General features: G+C 43.3%; 1 non-coding gene and 1 pseudogene across 1 annotated transcript; one reads left to right on the top strand and one right to left on the bottom strand.

The window, feature by feature from the left end:
* Positions 1-740: 740 nt before the first annotated feature.
* Positions 741-5,897, bottom strand: LOC149753701 (uncharacterized; annotated as a pseudogene).
* LOC120104878 (small nucleolar RNA R71) lies at positions 5,409-5,516 on the top strand. The gene has a single exon (XR_005507234.3). It is a non-coding gene; the product is annotated as a small nucleolar RNA R71 (small nucleolar RNA).
* Positions 5,898-9,516: the final 3,619 nt, after the last annotated feature.

Here is a 9,516-nt window from a genome sequence, read left to right as displayed (position 1 = left end):
GACCTTCATCATCTCCTAAGTATAATCAACCAACATACCACAAACTGTGTAATAAAAATTCCTAATAGAGCAACCAATTCAAAAAAATCAATGAATGCATGCCACAAGTCTCTGAACATGATGAACTCTCTCTCTAGTGCTCACTAATGCGTAAATACTTAAGTTTGAGAGTTCTCTAATTGTATGCATTGAACATCCATCAAACCACACGGCTTAGATGCGTGCATAAAAAAAAGAATTCAAAGGGTGTCTTAATAGTGTGACTAAGAAAAATTGACTCCAGCAAAAATACTCGGTAATCATTTATTTTTTTATAAGCAAATTCATGCAAAAACACATACACATGGGCTGCCCTCCCCCAACTAAAACATGACATTGTCCTCAATGTATGGAAATAAAAGCATAGAAAACAAAATAGGATAGAGGTCACCTGATTAGCGGAGCACAAATCCATGGTAAAAACAGGAAGCTGGCAAACCTGAAAATTAAACTAAGGAAACCAAACGAAATAAAACAAAACAAGCAAAAACAAAAATGGAAACAAAGACAAAATAAAGAAAAACAAAAAGAAACAAGAAAAAAGAGAAACGTACCTACATGGGCATAGCATCACTGTTCGTAGACGGGGTCCATAAGAAGAATATCTTCCTCTACTGGAGCCTCTTTCTCAAGGACCAGCTTGAGTCTTTGGACATTTACCTTAAACATCCAACCATCTCTAGGATCTTCTATCTCTACCGCTTCATTCTCAAATGTATGCTTTACCACAAAAGGACCAGTCCACCTAGATCGTAATTTACCAGGGTGTTTATGAAGCCTAGAATCATATAAGTATACTCGTTGATTAGGTGCAAACGTTTTTCTAAGGATATTTCTATCATGAAATGCCTTCATCTTAGCCTTGTAAATTTTAGAATTTTCATAAGCTTCATTTCGCAACTCTTCTAACTCGGTCATCTGAAACTTCCTAAGCTCACTGGCTTTAGGTAAATCAAATTTAAAGTTCTTAATAGCCCAATAGGCTCTATGTTCTAGCTATACCGGTAGGTGGCAAGGTTTACCAAAAACAAGCCTATAAGGTGACATGCCTAGGGGGGTCATGAAAGCTGTACGGTATGTCTAAAGTGCATCAGTTAATCGCAATGACCAATCCTTCCGGTCGGGTTTAACCGTTTTCTCTAAAATACGCTTAATCTCTCTATTAGCAAGCTCTACCTGCCCACTTGTTTGAGGATGGTAAGCTGTAGAAATCTTATGCACCACCCCATACTTCCTCATCAATGCTTCAAAGGAACGGTTACAAAAATGTGTACCCCGGTCACTAATGATAACACGTGGTGTACCAAAACGAGACAACACATTTTCCTTTAGAAATTTAATTACTGTCTTATTGTCATTGTTCCTACAAGCTGCAGCCTCTACCCATTTGGACACATAATCTACTGCAACAATAATATATAGATAACCAAATGAAGGAGGAAAAGGTTCCATAAAATCTATACCCCAGCAATCAAAAATTTCTATCACTAAAATTGAATTCAAAGGCATCATATTACGACAGGACAAAGCTCCTAATTTTTGACATCTCTCACAAGAACAACAGTAAACATTTGTGTCTCGAAACAATGATGGCCAATAAAATTCACACTGCAAAATTTTTGCAGTGGTTTTCTTCATAGAGAAATGGCCTCCACAAGCTTGGGAATGACAGAATTCTAAGACACTTGCTATCTCATCATCTGGGACACATCTTCTCATAATTTGGTCAGGACAGTACTTAAAAAGATGTGGATCATCCCAATAAAAAGAACGTACCTCTGTTAAGAACTTCTGCTTATCCTGTGCATTCCATTCTGATGGCATCTCACCTGTTACCAAATAATTGACAATATATGCAAACCACGGCATGGAGGTGATAGAAAATAATTGTTCATTTGGAAAATCATCACGAATCGGTGGTGTATCTGTAGTATCCTCAAATATTAGCCTTGAGAGGTGATCAGCCACCCTATTCTCTAAACCCTTGTTATCCTTGATGGTTAGATTAAATTCCTGCAAAAGCAAGATCCACCTAATTAATCGCGCCTTAGCATCCTTCTTTGCGAAAAGGTACTTAAGGGCTGCATGATCTGTAAAAATTATAATAGGCAAGCCAATCAAATAAGCACGGAATTTATCTAATGCAAATACTACAGCTAGTAGTTCTTTTTCAGTAGTAGAATAATTCATTTGAGCACTATTTAAAGTCCTACTAGCATAATAAATGACAAAGGGCTTTTCCTCTCTCCATTGACCTAAGACAGCCCCTACTGCGTAGTCACTTGCATCACACATAATTTCAAAAGGTAAACTCCAATCTGGTGGCTGCATTATGGGAGCTGAAGTGAGCTTCCCAATGAGCGTTTGGAATGTCTCTTGGCACTCTTGTGTCCACTCAAATGGGGTATCCTTAACTAGAAGGTTACACAATGGTCTAGATATGGCAGAAAAATTCTGGATAAACCTCCTATAGAAACCAGCATGACCAAGGAATAATCTAACATCCTTCAAAGTCTTAGGTGTGGGCAACTTAGAGATCAACTCAATTTTGGATTGATCAACCTCTATTCCCCTAGAGGAAACAATATGGCCCAAAACAATACCCGAAGGCACTATAAAATGGCATTTCTCCCAATTCAATACAAGGCCTTTTTCTTTGCAACGAGCTAGAACCCTTTTTAAATTAAACAAATATACATCAAAGGAGTCACCAAAAACAGTCAAGTCATCCATAAACACCTCCATGCAATTCTCAACCATATCACTAAAAATACTCATCATGCACCTTTGAAAGGTAGCTGGAGCATTACACAAACCAAATAGCATACGACGAAATGCATAAGTTCCAAAGGGACATGTAAAAGTGGTCTTATCTTGGTCCTCTAAAGCAATTTCAATTTGATAATAACCAGAATAACCATCTAAAAAACAATAAAAGGGATGACCAGCTACATGCTCTAAGATTTGGTCGATGAATGGAAGGGAAAAATGATCTTTGTGAGTGGCAGCGTTTAACTTTCTATAATCAATGCACATGCGCCACCCGGTTACTGCTTTGGTAGGGACTAATTCTCCTACATCATTCTTCACTACTATGACACCTGACTTTTTAGGAACTACCTGCGTAGGACTAACCCACTTGCTATCGGCAATCGGGTAAATAATACCCGCATCTAAAAGTTTTAAGACTTTATTTTTCACAACTTCTTTCATAGTAGTATTTAGCCTACGTTGGGGGTCTCTACGAGGGTTAGCTCCCTCCTCCAAGTGAATCCTATGAAAACAAATTAAAGGGCTGATGCCTTTAATGTCGGCCATGGTCCAACCAAGTGCAGATTTATGCTCATTCAAAGTTGTGAGTAATTTTTTACCTTGTGATGCACTTAAGTCAAAAGAAATTATTACAGGAAAGGTATCACCTGGACCAAGAAATGCATGTTTTAAACCCTTAGGCAGTGGCTTTAACTCAACTTTTGGGGCTTCAATGGTAGATGGCTTCGGTTGTTCTCGCATCAAGGGCAGCTCCTCAAATCTTGGTTGCCATGTCCTCGTCCCATAATCTTTGAGATGAATCAAAAACAGCACAAATATTAGTAACATCATTAGAGTCAAATATGCTATCAAACCCAGAATTAATAAGAAAATATTCAAGAGGATCGGGGTCATGTTTTGTGATGGCTTCCTCTTGCATAAGTGTGTTTATCAGGTAAGTTTGGTGACACTCATCGTCCTCCTATGGTTGTTTGCTTATGTGGAAGATATTGACCTCAAGGGTCATATGCCCAAAGGACAACTTCATCAACCCATTCCTGCAATTAATAAGAGCATTAGCTGTGGCAAGAAAAGGTCTACCTAAAATAATGGGGATTTTTGATTTAGAAATAACAACAAAGTGTGTGTCTAGAATCAAGAAATCAACAGGATAGTAAAATTTATCAACTTGAATTAACACATCCTCAACTATCCCCCTTGCTATCTTTACTGACCGATCAGCTAACTGTAAGACCACAGAGGTGGGTTTGATCTCTCCTAATCTCAATTGCAAGTAAACAGAATAAGGCATGAGATTGACACTAGCTTCCAAATCAAGTAAGGCCTGTGCAAACTCATGATTCCCAATAATACAAGAAATTGTGGGGCATCCTGGATCCTTATATTTTGGTGGGATTCTCTGTTCAATCAAAGCACTTACTTGTTCCATCAGAAAAGCTGTTTTCTTAACATGATGTTTTCTTTTTACAGTGCACAAATCTTTAAGGACCTTTGCATAAGTTGGAACCTGTTTTATCACATGTAACAAAGGAAGATTAATTTTCACTTGACTTAGGTTCTCTAGGATCTCGCCACTATGGTCCATAACTCTTAAGGTAGACTTGAGAGCTTGAGGAAAGGGCACTCTAACAGGACTCTTCACTATCTCTTCCTCTCTTGGAACATCAACTACATTACTACTCAACTTCTCTTGTGTGTCCTTAGGCTTGGGAACCCCTTCTATAACCTTACCACTTCGAGTAGTTATGGAATTAACCTCCTTAAGATCTTGCCTATCAGGGTTAGAAGTTTGTGCCATATGCTGACCTTGGGGATTGGGTTGAGCTTGGGATGGAAATTTTCCTCGCTCATTTATGGTTAAAGCACTAATCAACTTAGACACTTTACTCCTAATCTCTTTATTTTTCTCAACCACCTGAGTAATCATTGATTCAAACTTTTGGTTTGTCTTATTTTGAGCTTCAATAAAAGCATGTAATGTGTCCTCTAAAGGATTCCTAGAAGATGGGGCATGGTATGGAGGTGTAGAATAAGCTCTACGCAGCTGTGGTTGTGCAGGATGTTGCGGGTCAGATTTTCAACTAAAGTTAGGATGGTTCCTCCAACCAGGATTATAGGTATCTGAAAAGGGTGTAAAAGGCTTTTTGTACATACCTAGGGCATTACAATGTTCCTCATACACACCCCTCATTTCAGCAAATGTGGGACAATCCTGAGCTAGGTGATCCACTCCACCACATACAAAATAGGTTCCATGGATCTCAACATGAGAAACAGTATGTGTAACCTTTGTATCCTTTGTTTTTAAGGCCTCTAACTCCCTGGTCAGAATTTCTATCTGGGCCTTGAGATTATCCTCCTCTCTAAGATGGTAAATTCCTCCACTAGAAGGAGTAGTTGTAGGTCGTGACCTACTAGTACTATCAGTCGCACTAGGTCCTATCCAAGTATGAGCTTTCTCAGCTAGGTTATTCAGGTACTCTATGGCCTCATCCGGATCTTTCTGCAAGAACTCACCATTACACATCATCTCTACAAATTGGCGCTCTCTAGGTGTAAGTCCCTCATAAAATTAACTAACTAAACGCCAACTCTCATAGCCGTGATGAGGACACAAGTTCAACAAGTCTTTAAACCTCTCCCACACCTGATACAAAGTCTCACTATCCTTTTGTGCAAAGGTTGAAATCTGTCTCTTCAAACCACTGGTCTTATGGTGGAGGAAGTATTTGTTAAAGAAAACCTGTGTCATCTCATCCCAAGATCCTATTGACCGCAGTCTCAGTGAATACAACCAACTTTTCGCTCTATCTTTCAGAGAAAATGGAAAAAAACTTAAGTTTAATTGCATCTATTGTACCGGGTTGACTATGAAAAGTCACCACTGCCTCCTCAAACTCTCTAATGTGCACGTAAGGATTTTCATTATCTAAGCCATGAAAGGTAGGAAGTAACTGTATCATTCCTGGTTTAAAATCCTGTTGTGGGACATTGGGTGGGAACATAATGCATGACGGTGTGGCTGTGCGTGTAGGATGGAGATAGCCTTGGAGAGTCCTAATGGGCTTATCTTCGTGATTGCTCATGGTGTTAGAATTAGATGGCGTATCGGGCAAATTCACAGGAAAAATGTCAGGTTCTAATTCCGGTGATGGGGACATCAGCTAGGTCCCCATTTTATTTGCATATTTGCTTATTGTTATTTCTGGGTTTATTTGTGTTTAGGGATTTATTTGTGGTTTATTTTATTCTGGGCTTATTTTCATTTTAGGGCTTATTTGTGGGGAATTATTTTATGTAAGGGGTTTATTTTAATTGTTCTTATGAGGCCCTATTTAAAGGGAACTTGTAAGCTGATTAGGGTTGAATGCAGAATTAGAAATTTTCTCCCCACCTAATCTCTTTCTCTCTTCTTCTCTTCTCCCTCTTCTCCTTCTCCTCCTCTTTCTCTTCTCCCTCTTCTCTGTTCTGGTTTAAATTCCCGCTGAAGCTCTTCCTCCAGATTTGGTCCGGCATCAACTTGGTATCAGAGCAAGGCTGGTTTTGCCCCTGCTGCCAAAGCCACGGTCCAGTGTTTCCCCTCCTTCTCTCTCTATCTTCCTCTCTTCCTTTCTCTCTCGGTTTTCACCAGCCCCCCCCCCCCTTCCTCTGTCAGTCCGCTCACCAAAAAAAAAAAAAAAAAAAAAAAAAAAAAAAACAGAGAAGTCTGCAACCGAGAGGGAAGAAAGAGCCACAGCCACAGTCCCTGCGCCGGATTCCCCTCGCGTCCATCTGACTTGATCCCTCGGTCGTCGCCGCCGCCCACCACCGCCCTGTGATAGCCTCGGACGCCCTCCACCCGATCCGGGAAGAAGCTGCCCGCCGCCGTGATCGGCCGCCACCTGTCGCCGCCGACCACAGAGCCGCGGCTTCGAGCTCCGTCGCCGTCCCCTACGGCCGATCCGCAGCCGCCGCCCATCCCCCCTTTCCGCGGCCGCCGCAGCGAGAGTCGGGAAACCCTCCCGAAACGGTCGGGAGGTTGGGAACAGACTAACGGGTAAGTATCAGACCCGTTAGCCCGCCCCACTAGCCCGGACCCGTTCCGGAAAAAAAAAAAAAAAAAAAAAAAAAAAAAAAAAAACGTGCACGTGAATTGCACGTGCGGTCGTTAACGGGTATCGGAGCGGGTTGCGTTCTAAAAACCCGAATCCGATAATCCGAACCCGAAAGGGTTAACCAAAAAAAAAAAAAAAAAAAAAAAAAAAAAACTAACCTCTGTTCTGCCGAAAGGGAAACCCTAGGGTTTCACCGTCTTCTTCGCCGCCGTCGCCGAGCTCCACCTGCAGCGCCACCACCAGCCGCTCCGCCTTTCCCCTCGCCGCCGTCGTGCCACCTCTTCGCCGCCGTCGCCGAGCTCAGCCTGCAGCGCCACCACCAGTCGCTCCGCCTTTGCTGCCTCCGCCCGTGCCACCTCCTGCCGCCGCCGAGATTCGTTCCATCCTCTTCTCCTCCGTCGTCCACCGCCCGAGCCGCCGGTGCCCGAACCGACACCACCATCCCGCCGGGGCCCGAGCCGACGCCATCATCCCGCCGGGGCCCGAGCTGACGCTGACGGCCTCCTTCCGCCCCCATTTTCCTCACCACCGGCCGACTCCACAGGCTGCCGCCGCCCTCCTTCCGCCGTCCTCTCCTTCTCACGGTCCGACTGCCCCACCGCTACGCCCATCTCCGCTTGCCGTTTGCCGCTGCCCATCTCCTCCACTCGGGTGGTGTGTTATCTTTCACTCGAGCTCCATCGCGCCCCATTCCTGCGCCCGATCCACTGTTGCACCTGCGGCCCAACTGACTGCAGGGCCCGCCACTGATTCAAGGGTCAACTCACAAGCATCCCTCATTTACAGGCCCGCTAGCCACACCATACAGTATACCCCAAAGTTGACAGGTTCAGCAGGTTCCCCACTTGCTGTAACTCGACCAGATTCACGCCATCCGACGAGCCGACTCACCGCGCCCCGACCGTCGCCCCAGCCCACGAGTACATGATTCTGATTGGCTGTATCCACCACAGGTAATAGGTTCTTCCTCCTTTGGGCTTGTTTATCTAAATATGTTCTAGTTCTCTTGCATGACAACCCTATCTTGAAACTTATTTTATTGTCAAACTGCACAACCCAGAACATCTACTACCACACCCATTCTATCCACCATTTAAAATCTAAATATTAAATTAGCACACCTTAGCGACAGGATAGTTCTCAACATCCATAGATCAGATTACTTTCGGACTTTGAATGACTGTAATACGTGTTTGCAACCTAATTTCTTATAGTGACTAATTTCTTGCCTTAATTCTGAAATAACCAAAGTGCAAATTAGTAATATTTAATTTTAAGTTATTTTTGTAAAAATTTGCTGATTTCCGAATTCATAGTAGGTTGCATTAGTGGGTTGCATCAGTAGGTTGTCCTGCATTACCTTTGGACAATTAGGGTTCATTAGTAGTATTGCATATCATATTACCAACTAGAGTAGTTCCTGTATGCCCACCCGTAGTGGTAGAGAGTACCTCCTCACTGACTCCCAGACCCCTTCATCCACCATGGACCCCAGAGTCATACAAGATATTCTGGAACAATTAGCTGCAATACGAGCTGATCACGACGAATTCAAACGTGAGATCCGTGCTCAAATACAACACCTTAGGCCTCCGGAACCATCATCCCCAATCGCAGCTTACCCCGAGTTTGGTTTGACCACACCGCCGGCAGCTTTTCCCCATTCCCCTAGGAACCAACATCATCCTGATCATCAGCGCGATCTTGATGAGCGACTACTTCGTACTGTGCGAGTAGAAGCCCCCACATTTGTTGGTCAATTAGAGCCGAACGTGTACCTTGATTGGAGAGCAGCCATGGATAATTATTTTGAGTGGTACGATATGACTGAAGATAGAAAAGTACGATTTGCTAAAATGAAGCTTATTGGGCAAGCTCACTGGTACTGGCATAACGTTGAACATATGCGTGAGACCCAAAGGCTTCCTCGTATCACTACCTGGGAGGATATGAAAGAAAAACTGAATGAAAAGTATCTGCCATTCTCTTACCGACAACGCCTTATGGATAGGTGGCAGAAACTAACTCAAGGGACTTTAACCGTCGCCGATTACATTGCACGATTTGAAGAGTTTCACATGAGGTGCGGTGTAATCGAAGAGGAGACTGTTACTCTTTCTAGGTTTCGGGCAGGACTCCGCCAGGAGATTCAGAAAGAATTAATCCTCCGAGAGATTACCACCCTTGGCCAAGCATACCAGTTGGCTCAAGATGTAGATAGTTTCTTACAAGCCCCTGTAGTGAGGCATACCGACCCTCGACCCATGGCCCCAGGGGCCCGACCTAATCAAAACTACCTCCCACAACCCAGGCAGCTTCCCAATCATTCTAACCAGCCCGGCCCTAGCCAAGCACCGATTCGGACATCCCCGATACCTGTCCAGAACTCTTCAAATGATAAAGAAAAGGGCATACTAGGTCCCAATCCTCGTTCTAGAAGCCAAACCCAATGTTTCAGGTGCCAAAAGTTTGGCCATATCGCGTCCCAATGTAATGCCAAGACCTATCTAATGACTGAACTTGAAGTAGGAAACCAGGAGACTGAATGTGTCGAAGAAGTCTATGAACCAAACATCGAGGATTTTGTAGAAGACTTTGGAGACGAACAGAC

Source organism: Phoenix dactylifera, chromosome 4, assembly GCF_051530095.1.
Source record: "Phoenix dactylifera cultivar Ajwa chromosome 4, Ajwa_hap1_PhDact_Kaust_v1.1, whole genome shotgun sequence".
Classification (NCBI taxonomy): domain Eukaryota; kingdom Viridiplantae; phylum Streptophyta; class Magnoliopsida; order Arecales; family Arecaceae; genus Phoenix; species Phoenix dactylifera.
The sequence above is the reverse complement of the archived record's forward strand: the minus strand, read 5'-3'. Positions and strand labels throughout refer to the sequence as shown.